Raw genomic sequence first — 27073 nt, forward strand, 5'->3', positions numbered from 1 at the left:
TTTTCTTTTCTTTTCTTTTCTTTTCTTTTCTTTTCTTTTCTTTTCTTTTCTTTTTTGGTGTGTGGCAGGGGGTGGGCTTCCCACAGGGGTAAAGTTCTTGCTTCAGTGTCTAAAGAGAGGAACCTATCTGAACTGCCACCATGCACTGAGCAGTGTCTGAGGCAACTGTAGACAGGCAATGTGTGAAGAAGTGGTTCTTCGAAAAGCTCCTGAGAAGGCAAAAAAAGAGGGAGAGTAATAATCAAAGAGGGAGAGTAATTGTTTATATTTTTTTAAGTTTATTTATTTATTTTGAGAGAGAGAGCATATGCAGGGAAGGGGCAGAGAGAGGATCCCAAGTAGGCTCAGCACTGTCAGTGCAGAGCCTGACGCAGGGCTCAAACCCACAAACCGTGAGATGGTGACCTGAGCTGAAATCAAGAGTCACATGCTCAACTGACGGAGCCACCCAGGCACCCCCAAAATTGCTGTTCTTTAAGAGCTCATGGTGGTGTGGGGGCAGCCACCCATCAATCTTGGCCCTGTGGGGGCCAGATTTGGAGAACCTAGGGAAGCATCCGGACTCCAGCTTGCTGGCTGGGCGGATTTGCTCAGGTTACTGAAAACGTGTTACTGTGTTTTTCTCTGCAAAGGATATGTTGCCTTTTCTCAGGACCACAGGCATCTTCACATACTTCACTGCAGAAGAACTACACAGTTTCTAAGGGTTATTTAAACTATTTTTCCAACAGAGGGAGAAAAAAAAACACCACCTGTTTCTCAGTTTTCATAATATAAGGAATTTTTTTAAATATGGGTTTTAAGAATGGAGACAATTCTACTCCTAATAGATGGAAACTGAAAGTTTAATCCTTTGTTACTAGAGTAACAAATAGTTACGGTTCCTTTGTAAGTGTATAATTTTAGGCTGTAATGTTAAAATAATTCATTATCCCAGGATTTGATAGGATTTAAGAGTTACTAGAGAATTTGCACACCTGATTCCTAGGTATGGAGATTATGGAGGTCTTTTGCTTCTCTCCTTCTGTGCACCTTTTGGTCAGTTTGCTGTGTATTACAGTTTTTGCAGGCAGGTGGCCATGGTAAAGCAAAGGGGTAATTCCAGTATCTTGGATAGAGTTTGGGGTGCTTTTGGGTTCTGCAGTCAGGTGGATCTGGGGTTCAATCTTAGTTCAGGGCCTCTTTTTATCAGCTGGGAGACTTCATCTTTGGTTACCTTTTCTGAAGGAGGATAAAATAATCCTTAAAAGATGGGTAAAGGAAGTTGAAAATCATTTAGTTTTTCCAAGTATTTGCATATACATCATCTAATCTAAAGCGTTAACCTACCTTCAGTGTGGATAATCCATAATTAGTTCTCTTGGTCTGTCAAAGAAGCAGCCCTGAGTTGGAGTTTGCCATCAGGACTGTTGGGCATGGAAATTTTTTGAAATCATTATTTACATAGTTTTCTTTTAAAATTAGTCCCTGTAAGAGGGACAATATGGTACCTAGCCCAAATCTACTGAACACATGATAAAATGCTATACTTGTATATTACAGATCTAGATTTCTGGAATTAGAAAGACCAAAAATGCATATAGGCAATTGCTACCCACTAGGGACTATAAACTCTAACCTAAGTAAGTGAATATCTCCAGTTACATCATGTAAACTTTTAACATTGCTCTGCAAATAGCTGTTCATTCTTCAGCAGGTACGATGATGCCAGACAAGCAGAAAAGAAGGACTGATTGAGTTTATTGTTTGTAAGAGAAGCCTTGCCAAAACAAAACAACTAGTACATTTTAAGGTATTGCTTGATCAGCTACATTTCTAACTAGAGCAATATAAGTAACAATGTCATTTAGGATGCTTTGGGCTGAAATAATAAGACTGAAAAATAGTCTAATATATTTCCAATAAATAAGAAAAATACACTGTCACTTAAGAAGTCCTGAGGTTGGGTTGTTCCAGGGCTTGCTGATTCAGTGGCTCAACAACAGAAGCTTTGGTTCCTTTCCGTTCTGCCTTCTCATTTTGGTTTCCCTCATGCTCGCAAGATGGCTGCCACAGATCCAGGTATCGCTTGTAATATGACTACATGGAGTAGGAAAAAGGGCTATTTTTTTCCCGTACAAATCTTTATCAGCAGGAGCACATAACAATTCTCCAGTAAACTCATCTCTCACTGGACAGAATTGCCTTGTGTGCCCATTTCTGACCTAGCTAGGGGATGGAATAATTTCTGTTGAGCTTAAACCAGTCGAGATTAACATTTGGGGCACCTGGGTGGTTCCTTCAGTTAAGCATCCAATTCTTGATTTCAGCTCAGGTCAGGATCTCACAGTTCTGAGATTGAGCCTCATGTCGGACTCTGTGCTGACAGCATTGGAGCCTGCTTGGGATTCTCTCTCTCTCTCTCTCTCTCTCTCTCTCTGCCCATCTCCCCCCACCACCCTTCTTTCTCAAAATAAATAAATAAACCTAAAAAAAGAGAGAGAAAAGAAAATGGAATGAACCCCAGACTCCTGTTTTTAGCTCTTCGATGATGATGGGTTTTGTAAATATCTACTACCTTGTTTCTAATATCAACTGCCACCCGGGCCATTTCATTTCTCAGTGCTGTACCTGGCTTATGTGCAGTTGTCCCCCAGGACCAACATCTCAGCCACTCTTTATTATTAATCCCGTACTTATTGATAAACTTCATCTATCTTCAAACTGTTTTCCACAGAATACAAATTCTTTTGAGCTCGTCTTTATGCCAGAAATTCTTAAAGTGTGGTCCAGGGACCCCTGGGGTTCCTCGAAAAAAACATCCAGGGGGCCTGTGAGTCAAACTATGTTCACGCTAATACTAGGCATCATTTGTCTCTTAATCTCACACTTGTGAGAGCAGGGTTTTCCAGAGGCCACAAGACGTGGGACATAGCAACAGATTGAATGCAGAACTAGATGTGAGAATCTAGCTGTATTCTATGAAGGCAGACATTAAAGAGACTTGCAAAAATGTAAAATAATACCACATTTCTCACTCAATTTTTGTTTTGAAAAATATGGCTTATTACCCATAAAAATATATTGTGTTCTCTCCATTTAAATTTCTTAGATGATAAATATTGAAGATATAACCTATGTAGACAAAAGTTTTTTTTGAGGGTCTTTGATAAGTTTTGGGAATATAAAGGCATCCTGATACTACTATTCTACACTATATTGTTTTAGTATTTCCCAGCGCCGTGCACTATATTCCACAGTGGACTCTAGAATGTTCCACACAAAAGGAGCTCCATGATGGCATCTGACCATTGAGTTAGGCTGCACGAGCTTCCACAGTTACTGTAAAATCTTTTTTTTTTTTAACATTTATTTGTTTTTGAGAGACAGAGACAGAGCATGAGCAGGGGAGGGGCAGAGAAAGAGGCAGACACAGAATCCGAAGCAGGCTCCAGGCTCTGAGCTGTCAGCACAGAGCCAGATGTGGGGCTCGAACCCACGAACCAGGAGATCATGACCTGAGCCGAAGTTGGCCACTTAACCGACTGAGCCACCCAGGCGCCCCTACTGTAAAATCTTTTGGGTCAACACTGTGCTATTTTTCTTAGTTTATTTAATATTTCATAAAATATTTAATCAAATAAAACTTTTTTTTAAGTTATAGCCACATTTAAACAAATGTGGTAGATTTAAAAATTATCAGGAATCATCTGTCCGACAGATTCTTATTGCTCTCATTTTGACATTTTGCTACAAAAAACCCACAATAATCAGATGCATCACACAGCATAATTCAATTAAATGTGACATTTTGAATAATCGTTGTAAAATATGTAATTAGTTCTCCAACTTGGGTCATTAAACTGAATGAAATCCCACTTTTGTCTTCTTGCCGTTATACCTGGAGTTCTCCTAGTTAGATGATTCTTTATTAGCATGCACACCATTTACCAGGCTCCATGAAAGTTAAAACTGAAAAGAAAATAGAGATTATCAAGTTGAAACCCCTCATTGGGCAATGAGCAGTGGCCCTCACTCGCTGACTAACTTGCTGACGGTCACTCAATAAATAGCAGAACACAACTTCTGGCCCCAGTGTGCATTGCAGCGCCCTGGTCAAACATTTCATTCTTTGTACAGGTAAAGAATACCATTTCACTAGGGGCGCCTGGGTGGCTCAGTCGGTTGAGCATCCAACTTCAGCCCAGGTCATGATCTCACAGTTCGTGGGTTCGAGCCCCGCATCAGGCTCTGTCCTGACCTCTTGCTCAGAGCCTGGAGCCTGCTTCAGATTCTGTGGCTCCTTCTCTCTGTGCCCCTCCCCGATCACGGTTTGTCTCACTCTGTTTCTCAAAAATAATCAATGTAAAAAAAATTAAAAAAAAAAAAAAAGAATACCATTTCACTTACCATAACACTCTCCAGTTCCATCCACATTGCTACAAATGGCCAGATTTCATTCTTTCTCATTGACAAGTAGTATTCCATTGTATATATAAACCACCTCTTCTTTATCCATTCGTCAGTTGATGGACATTTAGGCTCTTTCCATAATTTCCATAGCTATTGTTGAAAGTGCTGCTATAAACATTGGGGTACAAGTGCCCCTATGCATCAGTACTCCTGTATCCCTTGGGTAAATTCCTAGTAATGCTATTGCTGGGTCATAGGGTATTTCTATTTAAAATTTTTTTGAGGAACCTCCAGAGAGGGTATTATGCTAAGTGAAATAAGTCAGGCAGAGAAAGACAGATACCATATGTTTTCACTCATATGTGGATCCTGAGAAACTTAACAGAAGACCATGGGGGAGGGGGAGGGAAAAAGAAAAAGTTACAGAGAGGGAGGGAGGCAAACCATAAGAGCTCTTGGATACTGAGGACAAACTGAGGGTTGATGGAGGGTGGGGAGAAGGGAAACTGGGTAATGGGCACTGAAGAGGGCACTTGTTGGGATGAGCATCCAGTGTTGTATGGAAACCAATTTGACAATAAATTATATTAACTATATATATATATATATATATATATATATGATGTTAAAAAAAAACCAATACCATTTGGACAGTACACTTGGCCTTTGAAGGTTGTCAGTATGAATAGTGGTCTTACCCTAAATGAAAATGTATTTCCTAAGAAGTACTGGTTACCACAAGCATGCCAGTAACCAAGATGAACACGGAATGAATCTTCCAGCCGATGGTAAATCCCAGCTACACAGAGCTCTTGCTAAGTTTGCCCTGCTACCTGGTTCCCCAACGCAATCCTCCAGGCTGGTATGGAAAATCAGACCAGGGTAAGAAACGGTCACCCAAGACTCAGAAGCAGGAAACAGTCGAAGGCAGAGTTCCTCCTGGTCATCTGGTCATCTGAACCTGCCTGTCCCTTCCACAGCCACTTTGTCCATCCCCAAACCCCAGCGGGTGGGACCACTGCTGTGCCTTGAAGGAAACTCCCTCCTCTCTGCCTCCATGCTTGTACCTGCAGCCGCCCATGCCCGCAACACCTTCACCCATATTCCTCCTTTGCCCAATCTGGTTAATTCCTGCCAGGTCTTCAGCATTCGATTCATATTTCGTCTACCGTGGAACCTCCCCTCCCCCAGCCTTCCCCAGCATGCCCCACCCACGGCACGGCCAAACACTCTGTGCATAATGGCCATGCTCTTCTCAACTGCCTTCTTATCTTCTCTGTTCTTAACACAAAAACTCCTTGAAGGCAGAGGCTGTATTGGGCCCAGCACCACACCCAACACACGGTCATCTCCTTATGAATAATTGTTGAATGAGTGGCCAAATGAGTGAGTCAGCAAGTCCTACCCCTCCAACACAGTGCTATGCAATAGAAATAGAAACTAAGCCACGTATGCAATTGTTTATTTTCTAGTGGACACATGAAAAAAAATTTTTTTAAGAGATGAAATGAATGTTATTAATACATTTTATTTAACCCAATATATCCAAAATATTACTTTTCAATATGTACCCAAAATGTTACTTTTTAATGACTTTTTAAAAACTTTTTTGTAATGTTTACTTATTTTGAGAGAGAGGGAGAGTAAGTGCGGGAGGGGCAGAGAGAGAGAGGGAGAGAGAGAGATTCCCAAGCAGTCCCCACGCTGTTAGCATAAAGCCTGACACAGGGCTGGAACTCACAAACTGTGAGATCATGACCTGAGCCGAAATCAAGAGTCTGACATGCAACCGACTAAGCCACCCAGGTGCCCCCAATATAAAACATTATTAATGAGATGTTTCAGTGTGTGTGTGTGTGTATGTGTGTGTGTGTGTGTGTGTGTGTCAAGTCCTCAAAATTCAGTATGTGATTTTCACACAGAGCACATTTCAATCTGTGCTAGCTGCATTTCATAGCTGATGCTATTATACTGGACAATGCACATAGATCCAGTCTAAGAAATCTCTGTCTGGGATATTGCCAAGATACTCATGGTGCACCTTCAGACTCTCACACCAAACCACTATTGTCCTGGGATCCTAGTCGTCCAGGCCAGGAATGACCCAAGTTAGATGAAATATTCTGGATCGGCACCAAACCCAAATGCCATCGCCAAATACAGAGAGGTCCCTGTGCAGGACTTGTCCCTTGACCTTTGGACTGATGTTAACTTGAGGATTTAAAACAACAAGCCAAACTCAAAATTGAGGTAAGCCCAGCATTCATTTGGAAGACAGACTGGGCACTGTCCCTATGCAACAAAAGTAGTTCCATTACTAAGGCTATCCTACTCTTCTCCCCCAGAGTCCTGAGGAGTTGATCATGCATTCTGATAGACCGAGAAGTCTTTTCTTAAATAACCTGTTTTTAAAAATTGAAGTATAGGTGACATACAATGCTGTATTAGTTTCAGGTGTATAACAGTGATTCAACAATTTTATAGATTACGCCATGCTCACCATAATAAGGGTCATCTGTCCCATACAAAACTATTACAATATTATTGACTTTATTCCTGATGCTGCACTTTTCATTCCCATGACTTACTTCTTTTATAAATAAAGAGCATGTTTGTACCTCTTAATCCCCTTCACCTATTTCACCCCCCCCCCTTTCTGGCAATCACTGGTTAGTTCTCTATATTTATGAGTTTGTTTTGGTTTTGTAATTTGGTTTTTAGATTCTACACGTAAGTGAAATCATATAGTATTTGTCTTTTTCTGACTTATTTCACTTAGCATAATACCCCCTGGGTCCATCTTGTCATAAATGGCAAAATCTCATTCTTTTTTACAGCTGAGTAATATTCCTGTGTGTGTGTGTGTGTGTGTGTGTGTGTGTGTGTGTGACATCTTCTCTATTCATTTATCTAACAACTAAGGTTGTTTCCATAACTTGGCTTTTGTAAATAATGCTATAATGAATATAGCATGTATATGTATTTTGGGTTTTGGGGGGGTAAATACCCAGTACTGGATGATATGGTATTTCTATTTTTAACTTTTTGAGGAACCTCCATACTGTTTTCCACAGCAACTGCAACAGTTTACATTCCTGCCAACAGTGCACAAAGGTTCCTTTTTCTCCATATCCTCACCAATATTTATTTCTTGTCGAAACAGCTGGCTTAACCAGAAAGGATATTTTTTAATTTCCTAAAATGACTGTTAAGAAAATGTCATGTGATCAAAATGATAGTGACCTCGCTGTATCTTTGGTGCAAAAGACTTAGCCAATAACAGGATCAGATGAAAGAACCTTTTATCCAACTTAATTCATCTTATCAATGGCCAAGTGCTTTTGAATTTCTATAAAGCAGAGTAGATCAGATAGTATCTATTTGTATAGAACAAAGTCATGGAGCCAAATTGCATATTTTAGATGATTTGGTGTTTGTAGTGTCTGTTGTGGTAATTACTGTGCTCTGAATAAATATACGGAAGTCCATGCTCATTTTTGCTCTCTTGTATCTTTACCATAACTTTTTAAAAATTACTACCTATCCACTATTAAACATTATAGAAATACATATTTTAAAGGTGAAAGTTTCCTTAATGGTAATTGTATATATTCTTTCATATTTTCCTATGTATACATATTTGGGTTTTTATTTTTTATTTTTTCAAAATGAAGCTGATACACAGGACGCCTGAGTGGCTCAGTTGGTTGAGCATCCGACTCTTTTTTTTTTTTTTTTTAATTTTTTTTTTCAACGTTTATTTATTTTTGGGACAGAGAGAGACAGAGCATGAATGGGGGAGGGGCAGAGAGAGAGGGAGACACAGAATCGGAAACAGGCTCCAGGCTCTGAGCCATCAGCCCAGAGCCTGACGCGGGGCTCGAACTCCCGGACCGCGAGATCGTGACCTGGCTGAAGTCGGACGCTTAACCGACTGCGCCACCCAGGCGCCCCAGCATCCGACTCTTGATTTCCGCTCAGGTCACGATCCCAGGGTCATGGGATCCAACACTGCGTTGGGCTCCACTGGAGCCACTGGAGAATCTCTCTGATTCTTTCTCTCTCCTTGTGCCCCTCTCCCCAGCTCGCTCTCTCTCTCTAAAATGAAAAAAAAAAATGATGCTCATACAATTCGTATTTCAACATTAATTATACTTTATTAAATATGATATCAGGGGACCTGGCTGGCTCTGTTGGAAGAGCATACAACTCTTGATCTCAGAGGCGTGAGTTTGAGGCCCACATTGGGTATAGAGATTACTAAAAAAAGTAAACTGAAAAAAAAAAATGATATCAAAAGGATTCAAAGATAGGAAGTAAAGTGAGATTCCCTTCCTCCCTGTTCCCTAGCCAAATAGGTCCCCTTTCCAAAGGCAACCACTGTTAGCAATCTCTTCTGTATTTTTCTAAAGGTGTTCTGTGCAAAGAACTCCATATGAATACTTTTTTCTTCTTTTTGCAAGAAATTATATTATCCTATACACAATGTTTATCCCTTTTTCACTTACTGTAATTTGGAGATCCTTCCATATCTGTACATGAAAAGCTGCTTCATTCTTTTCTAGGTCTGCATGGTATTTTTTAGATTGCCCATTAATGCATTTCTCCTACTGATGGACATTTAGGTTATTTTCAATATTTGGAGACTGTAAACAATGATGTAATAAATAGCTGTGCACTTGTATCATTTCAAATGTGAATATTTCTACAGGATGACTTTTTAGAATTAAAGTAACTAGGTCAAAATTCTGGTTAGGGGAGCCTGAGTGGCTCAGTCAGTTAAGTGTCCAACTCTTGGTTTTGGTTCAGGTCATGATCTCATAGTTCGTGAGTTCGAGCCCCATGTTGGGCTCTGAGCTGACAGCGCCTGAGCATGCTTGGGATTCTCTTTCTCCCTTTCTCTCTGCCCCTCCCCGGTTGTTTGCTCTCTCTCTCTCTCTCAACAAATAAATAAATAAACATTAAAAAAAAAAAGAAAAAGAAAAAATATAAATAAATTCTGGTTAGATGTTGCCAAGTAGTACTCCCTAGAAACTTGCCAATTTGCAATTCCACTAGCACAGTATGTTTTCATCAGCTGGGAATTGAAAAAAGAGAATCTCCTTTAAATTTAGTTTAATTTTCTTTTCTCTTATAAGTAACCAGAGGGAAGAGCCATTTGCAGTTCCTTTTCTGGGAATTGACTGTTGATATCCTTTGCGCCCTTTTCCATTCCATTGCTGTTGTTGTTCTTGAGTTCTGTAAGCTCATTAAGGAATAGGTCCTTGGTGCGTTGTTTTTTTTTTGTTTTTGTTTTTGGGTTTTTTCTTTTGAGGTTCATCATTAGTCTGTTGATTTGGCTTATGATGGTTTTTTAAAAAAAATTTTTTTAATGTTTATTTTTGAGAGAGAGAGAGAGAGAGAGAGAGAGAGAGAGAGGCAGAGTGTGAGTAGGGGAGGGGCAGAGGGAGAGAGAGACACAGAAACCAAAGCAGGCTCCAGGCTCTGGCTGTCAGCACAGAGCCCATCGCAGGGCTCGAACCCACAAACTGCAAGATCATGATCTGAGCCGAAGATGGACACTTAACCGACTGGGCCACCCAGGCGCCCCGATCATGATGGTTTTTATCATGCAAAAGAAATATATATTTTTTAATTTTTTAAGTTTTCATGTAGCCAAAATTATAAATCTTTTCTTTTTCTTTAACTCCCTAGATGTTTGTGATAGTCATTCATTTATTTACTCAACCAATATTTATTGAGTGTTCTATGGGTCATGAAGTTCTAGGTACAACAGTGAATGACACAGACCAAGGGCTGCCCTAATGAAGCTTATATCATTGTGGAATATTTGGAGAAGCCAAATCTACTGCACTTAAATTGCTTTTGTTTGTTTTACTTAACATATCACAAACATCTTCCTGTAGCAATTATAGAGATTTATCTAATTCTTTTTTGTGGCTATAGTATTCTATTTTCAGCACACATCATAAATGCTGTAGCCAGTTCCTTGCTGAGCCCATACTCATAATCAAGGGTCAGCCAAGTCTTTAGGGCCAAATCATAAGTATTTAAGGCGTCATGAACTATGGTTCATCACGGCTGTTCAACTCTGTTGAGCTGTTGTGACACAAAAGCAGCCATCAACGATACTTTAAAAAATGAGCGCGCCTGTGTTCCAGCAAAACTTTATTTACGGACATCCAGAATGTGAATTTCACATAATCTGCACATGTCACACAAAAACTGTATTTATTTTTATTTTTTTTCCCAGCCACTTAAAAATATTAAAAAAAAAAAAAAAAAAAAAGCAAAACAAAGCCTCGACCTTACAAGACAGACATAAAAGCATAAAAGTGGGCTAGATTTGGCATGTGGGCCATAGTTCACTGACCTCTGCTCTAAACCATTCTGTTTCATGGCCTCCCAAATGTCCTCTGAGCTATGAATTTCAATGGCCTCTTTTAAAATCAGATTATGAAACAAGGGAGAACTTCATTGCCAAGGCCAACAGTGGTAATACCAATAGTTACAGTAATAACAATAATAATAATCGCATCCTCCATTGCAGTAAAGAAAGGCCTGGCCCCAGTCTCTGCTTGTCCTGAAGCATTGGTCACTACAGTGTGTCCTGTCCTTACCACAATATAGCTCTAGTTGAATGATTAAGGTGCCAAGTTCACGCCAGAATCACACAACACATTCACTGAGCCCTAGAGTCACTGGGCATATCCTGAGTGCCTTTCAGTCATCAATGTCTCTGCTAATCCTGTTTTGTTTTCTTTCATTGCACTCAGGACACCCGCCATTGCGTTATAGATTCACGTGTTTCTTGTCTATCTCCCCATCAGCGCGAGGGCAGGAACTTTGTCTGTCCTACTCATTGTTTATTCCCAGAGCCTAGAACCGGGCTTGGCATATGGTGAGTGTTCAATACACAGTTGCTGACTGGATGAGTCACCTGTCTTCATAAATCCCCCACAAGGCATTGGGCAGGTGGAGCCTCATAAATATGGAAAGTCTTACTGCAAATAGAACTTACTGCTTCAGAGAGCATCAGTGAGGACCAGGTTACTGTTGGCTAATGTCTCCGTGCAGCTAGATAGATGGAGGAGAAAAGGCAAAAGGGGGTGGGAGTTGGGAGCAGCTCACATTTTCTTCATTGTCTTACACTTCTTCCATGACTCAAAGGATAAATAAGGCCCTTTCGATGACCAAACACGTAACCACCAATGACGAACTGGTCCAGAAATGGCCAAACCAGAGCATGAGAACAAAGGTAGGCACCTAAGTGCTTCGCTTTTGACTCTTAAGCTGGATGAAGCAGTTTCTCTGCTTGGGTGCCCAAAGCAAAGTTTTTACTTTGACCCAAAGTCAAAAATAAAGCACTTAGGTGCCTACCTGTTGTGCTCAAGCTGTAGTTTGGGCATTTATGGACTACTTCATCATTACTGAATGTTTCTGCATGCTAATGAGGAATGAGAACATGAAATTTTCATGGTGTGAAATAACTTCTGATTTTTGCATATAATTTATGGAAAACTGACTTTTTTCCAAAACTATTTCTATATAATGTTTACAATTTTTATTTTATTTTATTTTATTATTTTATTTTATTTTATTTTAGAGAGAAAGAGAGAGCATGGGGTAAGAGAGAGAGAGAGAATCTTAAGCAGGCTCATGCTCAGTGTGGAACCTGATGCGGGGCTCAGTCCCATGACCCTAGATCACGACCTGAGGCAAAATCAAGAGTCAATCAACCAAGAGTCAGATGTTCAACCACCTGAGCCACTCAGGCACCTGTACATAATATTTATATTTTAAATAGAGCACAACTAATTTTTATGAAGAAAATTAAGCCTCCTAGTTTACTTAGAAACCCCTAAGTAAACTTCTTATCAGGTTGAACACTCCTGATGGTGGTTATTGAAAACTGTTACAGTTTTGTTTTCTCCATAGGTATCTGCAAAATAGTTGTCTAATTTAATTAGTACCTAAGGCCAGGCACAAAACAAAACAAAAAATACCAATCACTTATGCCAAGTGTGTAAGACAGCATTTTTGGACACTAGCTGGGGAGTAAATATGGGTGAAGTTCAGGGCAGATACAAGAGCAATGTTTGAAAAAGACCTTGCCTAACAGTGATTCCAACGAAGTGGAGATTGTAGGAATCTAAGACAAGGGGCTTTTTGGTCTTGTTGTCACAATTGTCACACTGGGCGTCATTTATCCCCATTGTGAAGTTGGTGGGGGGTGGGGTGGATTATTAATCACTCAAGTAATTTCTAGCTCTCAAACTTTTTCTAAATTTAAATATCACCCTAGCACATGCAGGCCTTTTGATGCCTGTTTTGTGATGGCAGGAAAAAAAAAAAAAAAAAGCCCCGCGTTGCAAAAAAGGAACTTCCTTTCTACCATAGGTATTAAAAAGATCCATTAAATATGTGTAGTGTGCCTACAGTGCACACAGCAAGGTGCTGAGATACAATGGAGTAAGACAAATAAGGAATTTGCAGTCTAGTACGTTTATCACTTCTTATGTCTTTGTCTTCCATATGTATTCAGTCTCTGGTGGAGTTAAAAAAAAAAAAAAAGAAAGAAAGCAAAACATGTAAGAACAGATCCTGTGGGAGCTATATGGGACATATAAAATAAGCCCGGCTTTGTTGAAAAGCATTCTTATTTCCTATGCAATTGGCATGTGGTAATTATATTTGCTTTCTAATTCCTAATGAGCACTTCTTAAGTAATTGGCACCCTGTTCGTGCTCCCCAGTACTAAGAATTACACTGGATAACCTGCACGGAAGGTGTGTGTGTGTGTGTGTGTGTGTGTGTGTGTAATTTGATGAACTAGAAAGCTAAGGCATCCACTGTAATTGAAATCAGTTTCCCTGTTGCATTTAATATCGGCATCCAAAGAAGGGGAAGAGAAGTCATGTATAATTAGCATTAAAAGGGAGTTTCTCAGCATTTCAAGGGCTCCTTCATACAATGACCTAGGGACAAACTGGGTAAAGTCATGCTATTCCCATGGTGTGGAGCCTAGAAGTCTGCAATGAAGAATCAACTGCCGAGGTCAGTTCACTTAAATTCAGCAAGTCATACGCCCGCTACCTGCCACGCACTTCGCTAGGAAGGAATTTTTAAAAGAAGACAAAATGCAGCCTCAGAAGCTCCTTGTGATTCTTGAGTTTACTGTTTACTTGGGAAGATAGGATACAAGAACAAATGGAGGCAATAGTTTATGATACAAGTAATTTGAATTCCTTGACACTTACGGTACAGAAAAAATAGATCATTATCTGTAGAAGAACTTTGCTATTATTGCTTATTAGGAAGCAAAGTAGAGGTGGTGGATAAGAAAAACTGTAGTGAGTTACAGCGAAGGCATGGAAATAGCAATCTTGACTGACACGGTCCCAAATCCTTAAATTCTTTCTAACACAATTCAGATCACCATCACAATTGTACTTATGGGCTTTCAGAATTAAGAAATGCTAACACATTCGTCTGAAAGAAATAATCACCTTCAAAAGAAGCAGGGGAGAGCCCAGTTCAAGATGGCAGGCTAAGTGTGTATCTCTACCCGCCCTCCCCCCCAAGCCCCACTGAGATAACAAAAAAGATAGCCTCAAAAGAATCGGTTTATAACAACCATAATAACAAGATAGGTGTTATTAACAAACAAGAAATCTTATCTAATGTCTGGATACCAAAAGCAGAAGCATGGCACCGGAGAAGCGGGGAAACTGCTAAGTTCTAGAGGTAAATACCATAAACCCGGACAGTGATGTCATAGCTGAGACAGGGCAGGGAGAGGGAAGTGCAGATGCTTTAACATCTGCCAAGTACACAGCCGGCCGAGGTGCTGGGGGCAAGATAGAATTGTAAGGGCTTTATATAAGGTTATTGGTGTAACCCCTGAAGCAACTAAACATAGAAAGAAAGTCAAGAGCTGAAGTGGAAGTAGAATAAAAGCACTAAATTCTTGGGGAGCTTGAGTGGCTTAGTAGGTTAAGTGTCCAACTTCAGCTCAAGTCATGATCTCATGAGTTCATGAGTTCGAGCCCCGCGTGGAGCTCTTCGCTAACAGCCTGAAACCTGCTTGGGATTCTCTGTCCCTTTCTCTCTCTGCACCCCACCCCCATGCATGCACATGCTTTCTCTCTTTCTCAAAATGAATAAATAAACTTTTTAAAAAGGCACTAAATTCTTCACCTTTCTTATCAAGTTGATAGATACTATCTAATGTTAGGAAATTAAGAAGTAATTTGGAACTGTTGGGATAACGACCCAAAGCAATAAAACGAGGTGTGATTACAACTGTTCACCGCTGAGATACAGAATGCCCAAGAGGAGCAATGAAAAAAGACACTTTTACTTTTCACCCTATACCTTCTGCACTGTTTGATTTTTTTAAACAAGCGTGTGGAACATTTTCATAATCAATTAATAGGAAAGTGAATGCCGGAACAAATAAACATTTTGGACTTATAAACAAGAATGAGATACTTTATGCTTTAGGTAGGAAAAAAATAAGCAAGAGCAGAACAATACCTAAAATATAACCCTGTCGTGTTTTTCAAAATATTTTTGTCGATGTATTAAGTATATGTTTATAAACGCAAAGAAAAGGCTTTCACAGTGGTTCCCTCTGGAGGAGTAGAGTGGGACTAATGAGGAGGAATAAAAGAAGTCTCATTTTTTCCTCTTTCTGTACTCTAAATTATTTGAAACGGTCACCAGCAGCTTCTCTAATTCTTGCAAACTTAGAAACAATTTATGAAAACCGATAAAGAAATCAAGGGATACCTGGGTGGCTCAGTCAGTTAAGTATCTGACTCTTGGTTTCAGCTCAGGTCATGATCTTACGGTTCATGGGTTTGAGCCCCGCATCAGGCTCTGCACTGACAGTGCTGAGCCTCCTTGGGATTCTCTCTCTCTGCCCCTCGCCCGCTCATATTTGCATGCTCTCTCTCTCTCTCTCTCTCTCAAAATAAATAAGCTTAAAAAAATCAGAAGAATGGGAAAAATACATTAAAATCCTGATACAGTTTTGCACACATATGTATCCATTCATCGCTTTAACACACATATACTGAATTCCTACTGTAGGCTATGCATTATATGAATCATAAGTGAAAGGGCAATAAACAATAATCTCTGCCTTCAAGGAATTCATAGACAAATGGTTCGGGGGTCAACAAACACACAATTATAATACATGGTGATAAGTGCTCTGATGGATGTAGGCGCAGAATGCTGGAGAACTGTATAAGAGACAACTACCCCTAATGAGGCTTGTGGGGGCAGTGTTGGTAAGGCTTACAGGAAGCAATCATGTCCAAGTGAAGAATGGCTATGTGAGTTACCAAGGCACAAATGGAGTGTGATTCTTTTAAAAAAAAAAATATTTATTTATTTTTGAGAGAGAGAGAGAGACAGAGATGCAAGCAGGGGAGGGGCAGAGATAGAGGAGGACAGAGGATCCAAAACGGGCTCTGCACCAACAGGAGAGAGCCTGATGTGGGGCTCGAACCTGCAAGCCATGAGATCATGACCTGAGCTGAATCTGACACTTACCTGACTGAGCCACCCGGGCGCCCTGGAGTGTATGCTTCTGCATGTATTTGTACGTCTAAGTATTTGTAGGAAGTAAAATCAAGTAAGCCACACTAAAAGCGACACCAAATATTGCCATAGCAGACCCTAGAACCTCAATCCTTGACTCTGTTTCAGGAGCTCCAGTAATCGAAAGATAGGTGTGCTCAGTGAGGCTTTGGGGAGGGTATGGAGAGTAAAGGAAGACAACATTCTCAGACTCCCTGAGAAATCTGGGAAGCACAACGAGGTGTGACCGGCACAGCCTAAAAGATGTCCAAATATGTAAATAATGGTTGAGCGTCTTCCCTTTGAAGATCCTAAAGCCTTTCTGCAAATAAAGACTCTCCTTTTGCAGATGGTGAGCCTGAGGCTAAGAAAGCCATTTCCCCAAGTCACACAGACAGGGACTTGCAGAAACAAAGCAGACACACCATTTCTGGCCTTGCCCCTTTGTGCTGATGGGCTCAGGGCCCTCCCTCCACCGCCGAGGACGCGGAGAGGAAAGTTAAAAATGGTTCTGTTCAGGGGGTCCCGGGATTTGGTGTTCACATGCGTTGTTTCCGGGCTGGTGCTCGCCCGCTCACTGTGTGCTGCTTCAGGAGACGCTGCATGTGGTTTCCGAGGAAGGCAGGCTTTGGCACCGGTCTCGGCATTTCAAGTCTGCACGTGTCCCCAAGTTGCCGAGACTCGGCAATGCTTCGCTGGCAGGTTAGTCGTGCCCTGCGGTACTTTCGGTTGGTTTTTATGGTGTTTAAAGCCACCGTGAAAGTCAATGGGCCCCGCATTCACATTTCAGAAATAATTCAACCCTGTTGCTGAGATCGCGATGTTCAGTCCTGCTTCTTTTTTGCAGCAGGAGGCCCCGCACTGAAGACAAGATCAAGGTGATAAGACAATGGCAGAGGAAATTGTGGGTTTATGTCTCCAGGTGGGCTAATTTCCAAATTACACTAGAGAAAATTGCTTAGGATAATTTCACAGATTTCCTCCGTGGTTCACGGTGGCAGGATTGTTGCACCTGCAAAATTTAATTACACGTTTATTTTTTTTTTTTCCACAGCAAAGATATCATTATAATTGGGGGTTGCTTGCCTAAGCCAAACTTGTTTCTTGCAGGGCCCAGGAGAAACAGTTTTATCCTGGGAATGAATAAATGATGACGTGAGGCTATCTGACATAATTACTCTGCAGATTTCAGGTTACTTCATTTTATCTACAATGAAATCACTGGAAGAATAACCTGCGTGAAGAGTTTCGCTCTTCACTATGACCGACTCACATGAATTGTCCGTGAGCTGACGACATAGGAAAAGGTGAAATACAGTCCATTAAAATTCATCTATCTGGAGGGATGAAAGCTAGGGTATTCTGATTAATTTGATATTGGTAGTTACTATAAATATCTGACGCGGACAAATTCAGTTCATCTCAACAGATATTTGAGTGCGTTCCGTGCTCAAGACCACATGAGAGGTGCCGTGGGAAATGTGAATGAGGAAGGCCTGCCCTCAGAGCACTTGCTTTCTGTAGAAGTATGAATTTTTCAGTGAAAAGACCACAGTAGGGGTGCCTGGGTGGCTCAGTCGGTTAAGCGTCAGACTCTTGGTTTTGGCTCAGGTCACAATCTCATGGTTAGTGAGATCGAGCCCCACGTTGGGCCCTGGGATGACAGTGTGGAGCCTGCTTGAGATTCTCTGTCTTCCTCTCTCTGTGCCCCTCCCTCACTCACACGCTCTGTTTTTTCTCTCTCAAAATGAATGAATAAACTTAAAAAAAAAAAAAAAAGACCACAGTAAAAGCACATGTTAACTTGGACCCATTTTGAATGGGGGTTGATCTTCCTTAAATGATTGGGAGCATTTCAGGACACTGTACTTGCCCAAAGGGCAGTGGTGAGGAGTCCCATGGCAATACTGACCAAGCATTAATTTTTATTTATTTTTCATTTTCTTGAGTTTATTTATTTTGAGAGAGAGTACATGCTGGCGAGGGAAAGACAAAAGGAGAAGACAGAGAAGGAAAGACAGAATCCCAGGCAGGTTCCACACCATCAGCACGGATCCCCACGTGGGGCTCAAACTCAACAGTCGGATGCTTAACTGACTGCGCCACCCAGGTGCCCCCCAAGCATTAATTTTTAGAACCAGTATCTGATATCAACTAATTTATTTGTCAGCTTTTCTAAAAGTAGAGAGGAAAAGTATGTTTCTTTCAGTCTCTGGTATTTGGTTTTCAGCTAATTGGGCAACACAGGTTAAGAGCCATTTTATTATTTAGTAATTAGGATCAATAAAAGGCCATCAAGCTGTGAGCTCCGAAAAGAAGGAAATCATCGTGAAGTGAGAAACCTGCCACAGCATCACTGAGAGAGGGGTCGGGTCTGGTGCAACAAGTGTGGGCAGTATTCATCACTGGATCTCAAGAAGGGGACTTTCGGGTGACACAGTGACTGTAGGGGGTACTACGGGTATTTGGTGGGCAGGGGTCAGGGATGAAGGGTGCCCTGCAGTGCTAGACACAGTTTCGAACAGCAACGACAGATCTTGTGTTCTTTGCGAAGTTCAAATACAAACCCAATATGTAGGTGGGAATTTTCCTTATGTTTATCTAAGAATCCAACTTGCTTTACATATAAACACAATGTATCTTTTTCACAATTTTAGATACACCGAATTTTCCCCAAATGCAACTACCATATACATTGAGAGAACACTGTGCCTTGTTTTGTGCAGAACCTTCCAAGAGTCATTCCCCATTTGGTAAACGTCCTCTTCAGCAGCACTGCTCTGGAAACACACATGTCAGACCACATATGTATCCCTCACATTCATGGTGATTCCATAAGCAGCCAGCTTCTCACCAATCCCTTATGTCTTCTAGCGTAGCTGAACCTAGGCATTAATAATTTGTCATTCATATTATTCGAAAATACATGACTTTCCCTGTATTTTCTCATTACAAGTAAGCCAATATAATGATTTTTTTTAATTGTGGTAAAAAAAAAACACATAATATCTACCAACTTAACCATTTTTTAAGTATACCGTTCAGCATTAAGTATGCTTACGTTGTTGTGCAATCACCCACCATCCATCCGCAGAAATCTTTTCATCTTGCACAACTGAAACTCTACACTCATTAAACAATAAGTCCCCATTCCCCCAGCCTGTGGCAACCTTCATTCTCCTTTCTGTCTCTCTGAATTAAACTATTTTAGTACTCATAATATAATGATGTCTTGAGAGTCTATGTGCAGATAGGCTATATTGTCTATAAATTGTATTGCCGGACAGCAAGGAGGAAGTTCGTCTTGGTTATGAAAAGGAGGATTGGATCTAACAGGGTTAGAATTACCAGTATCTATGAATCAGATAACAGTACATTTGCATGGTCTGTATCTGAGAAAATCAGCCTTTAATTTAGTAACCTATTTAAGATAAAATAAACTCATTTCCTCCAAACCTAAGCTGATTTGAGGAAAGCCTTTGTTGACTTGAAATTCTCCAGTATTATTTTGATTCCCACCCGAGTTTGACCTGATCTGAGAAACACGACAACCATCTTCAAGTTGAATTTGCTCTAGTCAACAAAAATGGGAACTCCTCGCCTAGACCTGGGTATACCCTATTCATGATCTCAGGGTTCTCCACCTGAGCACCATAAATTGTGCTCGACAATTCCTGAATAAATAATTGCTGGCTGGTTGATTGGAAGACATTTTATTTATTTATTTTTTAAGTTTACTTATATATTTTGAGAGGGAAGGGGGGGTGGGTATCATGACCGCACACACTGATCGGTGTTAATAGCGCTGTACTGTCACAATTTTCCCGAGTTGACATCTACTAGCCCTTCTCATAACTCTGACCCTAATCAAATACCACCCCAAACCAATAAAAAGAACTTGCCATAATCTGACTCATGTACTGGTTTGTCCCATGCCTGTGACTTCACTTTCCTTGAACCACCTGAGGTAATTTTATCACACCAAGAGAAATCTCATTTGTCATTCTTTACTGGTGCCATCTAAGAACAAAGCCCCTACCACTGGCATGAGGTCCCAGTATTTTTAAATGGATACAGAATTAAGTACCATCTCCTATCTCACATTCAGAGGAAACTCGCTCAGCGAGTTCATTTGTCCGTGCCCTTGTTTAAAGAGGCACTGGGGAACATTACGCATGTAGGTACATTTTAGCAGAGTTCCCATTTGCCACCCTGTGATTATTTTTAAGGAATTACACTTGAAATGGGTCATACCACTACTGCCAGCTAATGTGCACAGTCACCACACATGATTCCGGAATACCTATGTATAACACTAAATGTTCATCCTTAAAGTAATCGTACAGATGTGGGTGCTTTTAAAAACTGCAATACAGAATATTCTTGATTATTTCTCTTCTTATCACTAAGGCCATGGCAGTTTTCCCAAAATTTGAAGAATTAGAACTCTGTCATTCATGTACTTTCTAATTCATTCATTCATTCATTCATTCATTCATTCAACCTGTATTATATTCACTGGTCTAATATGCTCAAGGGAAAGCATTGGTTCCTCTTAACACAGAAGGGGATGAGACTTAGTCCCTGTGATCCAACTAGTGAAAGAGTTGTGATTTTTTTTTTCCATATTCAGTGATTACCTAGAAACTTACTGTTGAGCCCCTACATTCTGTAAAAGAAACCTGAGGAATTTTAGATGCAATGGATATTTACCAGTAAAAACATTTTATCATTAGTAGCAATGGGAGTAAAGGATTTAGAGATTTCATCTGGCAAAAACATCCTTAGAGCCATGGAAGTGCCTGGAACACAGAGAGTCATGGAATAACACCCAGAGGGTGACCGGCCACTTTCACAGAGTGATGGGGTTCTAGTCACTACGTGCTTGACATATTCTCTCAGGGTCATAGAGCTGTACTCAGACTACACTGGGGCGTCCTCAGACAGAACTGAGTCATACAGTCCCCCAGAAGTCTTTCCTCATTTCGGTCAACTGAGGCAGTATTTCCCCCTGTCTCCGAGATAGGAATCACTGGAATCATAGAATTCTTTCATGTTAGAGAAAGAAGGCGACTGTCATTTTCAGAAGAAGGAACGAGAGTCCAGAAAGGCTTGATGATTTGCCTAAGTCCTGAGGTCTCATAATAAATTAGGAGAAGCACTCAAGCTAGAGTCTGGTTCCCTGAAGAGGATGTCCTTATTGGATTCCTTCTAATTAATTGTCTGTTCTAGAAACCATTCCTTGCAATGTTTCTCAGATTTTACCCTTCCTCGCCTCTGGTTCTTCTAAGCAATCTTTTTCCTCCAAAGTTCTTTACACATTTTTGCAAAACTAATATTCTGTGAACACAGCTTTTTCAACACCACTCTCCAGTGTGAGATCTATCACACTCTAAACAAACATTTCTCAAAGGGTAACTCAAAGGCCCCCTATTCCGTGAAGCCCTCTGGTGTTGTTCCGAGGTATATTTAGCTTGCTACACTTGGAACTTGGTTGCTTTACTACCTAGCATGTGAGTACAGCCTGGTTGGTATTGTTGGACAATGGTTTTACCAATATAACTCTTTTCTCAATATTGTAGTCAAGGTTCTTTGGTTGCAGAGAAGTTAAGCTCTTGCTCTCCACGGATTGCCTGTTCTTACTCATGGGCCCTTGGCTACCCCATGACTTTGGCTTGCACGTGACTTTGGTTGGCCTTGGTCTTTTAGTTAATTCACTGCTGATATCTAATTAATTCCATTTCTCAGACAATGTATTACTCTTAATTATCTGGGAGTGAATAATTTTATGAGCTATGTGTCTCTCTGCCTAAATCTAAGTTCCAATCGGCGATTTGAAGTGTGAGCCAGGAGAGGGTTAAGATCAAGTTAGAAGAGGTATTTCATAACTGGAGGTGAGTTGGGAATTATATGTTCTTTGTGAATAATCTGCACCCCTACTTCCCCCTCAACAATTAATATAACAGTTTGGTTGTCATTGGCATGAGAATCAGGGCAAGGTGCCCCCCCCCCAACCCCTGCCTGACTGGAGTCCCAAATGCCTTGCAAGAAAAATCTGACAGCCCGAAAAGAAGAGAAGAGTGTAGTCGGGGGTGGGAGCAAGGCGAGAGAGGTAGGAAGTGTTTCTTTTCCATGACATTTGAGCTGTGAGTTGTCAGGAAAGGAGAGATCTGAGTGGGTTTTTATCAGTTACAGAGTGAAGTTCTGCTCAAAGTGCTAAGCTTATTTCTCAGAGCCCCTTTGGGGTTGTACAGCTTTTAGGTGGTAGCTAAGTGTAGTGAAGGAATACAGGATTTGGGGGGTTCCGTGCTGGGTTCAGTTCCTGACCCTGCGTCTGAATAGCTGGGTGAAATAATTTGGGGGCAAATTGTTTAAATGCTTTCTGTCTCAATTTTCCTATCTGTGAAGTGGGGAATAATAATAGCACTTCTTTGTTATGAAGCTTAGATGAGCGTATACAGACCAACCTGCTTTGTAAACTTGAACTCACCATCCAAAGGTCAAGCACATACTATTAAAGGTGCCTCAGCTACGTCTTTGCTAAAATGCCGTTTCTGTAATGCGCTCACTGCTTTTTTAAACCGTTTCCCTCAGCCCAAACCAAATTGTTATGTCAAAAGAGAAAAGAGGAGGAGGAGAAGGGGGGGAGGGAAGAGGAAGGGGAGAGGGAGAAGAACATAGACTTTATTTTCACAAAGAAGATACATTTGGAATGCAACTTTAGGTTTTTCAGCAGCACCGCCCTGAAGGTCAGTTTAGCACAAGCAGGTACCAGCTGTGTGCTGAGTTTCCGGGGGTTCTACTTCCATTCTACAGAGTTCAGTGGCAAAGTGTTATCAGTGGAGGCAAATGAGTTACAAATTAACAGGCAGCAAACAGTGTTGTCCTTGATTAAGCTCTCAATGGATCATGCCAATTACTCTATTTTTTACTTCTATTATTCTATGGTGTAACGGTTTTAGATGCAATGATTACATAAATGACTGCCTTTATACCTTACCTACCTCCTTGTTTTTGTTTTGTGTTGAAGAAAAAAAAAATCATTAAAAATGCATGAGCCGGTCCGTTTATATTTAACTCGCTCATTCCCCCTTGATAATTTCGCTCACATTACTTTTGCTGTACTTGGGGTTTCATTTGCCATCACCTTATGGAATCTGTTAATCATGTCTTACTAAATAGAGAGGAAACAGAGAATGAATTTTCAAGTGGCCAAGGAAGAACGTGATCTACAAAGTCCTAACTTAAAATCCTACAAATGTTTAAGCAAGGAAGGCTTTGATTATCTTGACTTTGATTTCATAAATGATATTTTTCTGAAAATATATCATTTCGTTGTTGGTTTTCTGATGGGATCGTATACAGAGATAACTGCTTTTTTTAACATGGATAAGAGGAATCACAGTCACAATCTTTAAAGTGTGTATTCACTTCCAATTTGCTAGGGTGGGTGTTTCAAAAGGAGAAGTACTAGGCCTGTGTTTCTAGAACAAAAGCAGCTCCTTCTCATTCTCGTATCAGCCCTAAGATGGGTCTTCCTTTGGAGCTGTAACAATTACTCTACCCTCTCTCGAGAAAGCACATTGGGGTTGCAAAGAGATTCCATGATGGTTTTCACATAATTTTTATGTAAATAACTTTCCAATATCAACAGTTTAGAATTAGTAACATGTTTCTTGAAACACTGACAAATGCCTGGGGATTTCTTTTCCTAACATAGAGATTTGCAGAAGCCATCCAATGCCCTGTCCTGGGGGATGTCCTAAAAGATAGAGACTTTGATGTGGTGTGGATATATCTTCTTAAAAAATAATTTGTGGAAAAACAGGCAACTAGTGTCACAGGAAGCCAGATGAGTTATTTGAAGCCCACTGGGAGAGAGAGGATGCAGGGGACCCTCAGAGTCATTTCCCTTCTTCCTTAGCTCCCAGAGAGCTTCCTGCAACAGGGAAGGAAACCTTTCCCTTGCTCTCTTGTCTCAGGAAGCTTCCTTTTGTGGCACCAGCCTCAACACCGGGGCCCTATTCAGCCAGAGGACATAGGGGCATAGATTCCTGGGTGGAAAGAAACAGATGGCTTCGTCACAACCCCTCTTTCTCTCCCCTTCTCGATCTGGCCTCCCAAACAGAGCTTGGGTATTATTGTCTAAGTTCTCCAAGCCACCAGGGGAAATAAATGCCAGTTGTGTGGGCTGTGACTTTGGGATGAGACCACAGAGCCTGCAGAGTCAAGCTGAACCGTCAAGTGCCAGCCTCGTGAATTTCAGCACACAGGCTGCTCCAGCAGAATGTTCACGCAGACGCTCCTCGAACAAGCTCTCTCCCCAAACTGCAAATTCAGACTTCCCAAACAGATTCGTCAAGTTGGAAATCTCCACATATACCCACCCTCACCCTCTGTAGGCAGGAGCAATTTCAGAGCTGTCTTCTCAGTGAGTCGTTAACCAGCTCAGAGCCCCACAGTGCACTGGGAGCAGCAAGCTTTTGTTGGTTGGTTTTAGGACAGCCAGGAGGAGCTCGGTGGAACAGGTCTGATGCCTCTGCAGTGCAGGTGTGGAGCTGGTGTAGTAGGAAGTGCAGCCAGGGAAAACACAGGGCAGGAGCCTGGGCAGACTCAGCTGTCCTTATGGACTCTGGCTTCCTGCTTCCCTACTCAGGCCACAGATCCCGTGCTAGGATCCCCGGACAGACCACGAAACCTTGAAAACTGGATATCCAGGAAGAAAAACGGTTAAAACTGCCAAAAGCTGCATTGACTTTATTGGAGAAGAAACTATTTTTAATTACAGCTATTTGATCCCATTTCAAAATGGAGAGCCACTGGATTCAATATAGTGCAACCAGGGGTTGTTGGTCCCTACCATATGCTTGGGTTTGTGTTAGGCGTGGGGTGTATGAGGAAGAAACAGCCCGTATCCCACAGGGCTCAAACTCCACTGAGATAATAAGCTACCTTCAGTAAAAAATCTAAGGGACGCCGATGAAAGAAACATACTTTTCCTAAGTAAAACTGAAGGTGTCATAAATTCAGAGAGAAAATTATTCAGTAATGAAATGCTCTTTGAATGGCCAATTCCCACAATAATAACAAAAGCAGTGATGAGATATACGCTTAGTGCAGATTTATTTTTGCCTTTCATCTAATGATTTCAAAGAGATTTGCAACCACTGCTGAGTTCGTCGTTTAAGCCCGACTCTTCGATCTCCTTTTGGAAAAAAACAAAACAAAACAAAAAAAATTGGCACTAACACTTCCACATCCCACGGGGAAGAAGTTCTGGAAACAAAGTATGCTCACCCCCACATAAGCATCAAGCAGCAAATTAAAGGCAGTTTAATTTATTCAAAAAAGTAAGTTGGGACTCACCAGAATCAAACCAATGCCCACAAAATGAAAGTCCCTAAATAAAGAAATGCCAGTTTGTTTCTTGCAGGTGGGCGTGAAAAACTCTTTAATGCACCTTGGAGTATTCTTTCTGGGTTTTCTTTATGTCTCAGAGACCTAAGGTGCAGAGTACATCCTGGGAAGGCTTGCTTTATTTTCAAAGAAAGGCTGGCTTCCTCCTGTTTGAAAAACAGAAAGGAAGGTAAAGATTTCATATCCACCACATAATATATAAAGACAATAACCTGATTCAAATGATGATTTCCAAGCCCTTCGATGCGCCCTGAAGAGCCATATTCAAATGAAAGGAAAGGTTATGAATGAAAGCATTCAATTGTTTGCAAAAATAAAGCGAGGCTCTGCCAGAGATGGAGATGATCTGGAGCAGACCCGATGCCTAATTATACAGAAATCTGATACTTCGCACTCTTGCCTGGCAGTCTTCATCTTCAAAGGACCTTACCGACATTGATGAGCTCTTCGCCTCTCTTCCTCTCATCAACTCCCAAAATAGCGACTCTTTAAAGAAAAGTTGGTCTGACTTTTCTGAAGACTTTATTCCCATTATTGTATCATTCTAGGATATAGCGATCAGTATCTCTTTCCTTTTAATGTTTTGTGATGTTTCCTTTGGCTGGTTTTAAACAGATACTGTATATTCTGTAACCCTAGAAAACTGTTCTTTAGGAACATATACACACATACAGGTACATCAGAGCATCTCTGTGGAGATATTATTATAATAACAGAATATAGAAGGAATAGCATTGGACGAAGAGTACGAGATGGCTTCATGAAAGCTTCTAAGACACGTGAACTGGGTCCTAACAGATATACACGAATGTGTCACACGCAGAAGAGGGAGAGGCATCTGATGCAGAAGGGAGCTGCATGGACAAAGGCCCAGGACATGAATGGTCATCGATGGTCAAGACGTAAGGCATAATGCAGTGAGCTAGAGCCCAGACTCGGGGTTCAGGTCAAGTTAATCGGAATGAGACTGGAAAAGTGGCTGGCTCAAGGTTGCACAGCTAGGAAGTGGCACAGTAGGCTGTCTGGCTCTGAGCCCATACTGTCTAACTTACCACCACGGCTCCTCCTTATACAAAGAATAAGATCAATCAAGGACCTTGCTGACTAATGGATGATACAGACAAGTAAATTTGCAATTATAACACATGCAACAGATATCTTCCACTGAGTACCTTCTATGTGCCAGTAACTATACTGGGCAAAGCAAATAAAAAAAAATTAAGCTCCTGTCTTTTAATGAAGCCCAAGGAGTCTGGTTAAGGGGAGAACAGCAGTTATAATACATCCAACTGCTAAAACACAGGTCTTTCTAGAATGGCAGGAAGCATATGGAAGACTGGCCATAGACAGTCAGAGTGGGCACCTCGGAGGACTTGAGTGGAGACCAAAGGGCTCACATTCCATTGGTGGGTGCCATTGGCATTGCACAGGATCATGGTCATTTAGAATTTATTAAGTGCTAGAATTTATTAAGCACTTACAGTATGCCAGGCGCTATTCTAAACTTTTTTCCTATATTAACTCATTTAATCCTCACAACAATCCCCCCATGCTATAAACAAAGACACAAACATAAAGAGGTGAAGGATGTTGCCCCAAATTACACAACATGTAAGTGGCAGAACCACAATTTGAATCCAAGTTTCTGGGCACCAGAGCCTAAGCACGTCAT

At 41.0% G+C, this 27073-nt stretch overlaps 1 long non-coding RNA gene across 2 annotated transcripts; it reads right to left on the reverse strand.

Moving 5' to 3' along the window:
* Positions 1-69: 69 nt before the first annotated feature.
* On the reverse strand, positions 70-25637 carry LOC121033064 (uncharacterized). 2 transcript variants are annotated; one of them, XR_005791682.1, is made up of 3 exons: positions 25351-25637; positions 978-1221; positions 70-209 (listed from the first exon to the last, which is right to left on the reverse strand). It is a non-coding gene; the product is annotated as an uncharacterized LOC121033064 (long non-coding RNA). The 2 variants fall into 2 exon arrangements; XR_005791681.1 differs by lacking the exon at positions 25351-25637 and adding an exon at positions 1330-1855.
* Positions 25638-27073: the final 1436 nt, after the last annotated feature.

This window comes from Herpailurus yagouaroundi, unplaced genomic scaffold (assembly GCF_014898765.1).
Source record: "Herpailurus yagouaroundi ecotype Mexico unplaced genomic scaffold, PumYag 142, whole genome shotgun sequence".
NCBI classification, from domain to species: domain Eukaryota; kingdom Metazoa; phylum Chordata; class Mammalia; order Carnivora; family Felidae; genus Herpailurus; species Herpailurus yagouaroundi.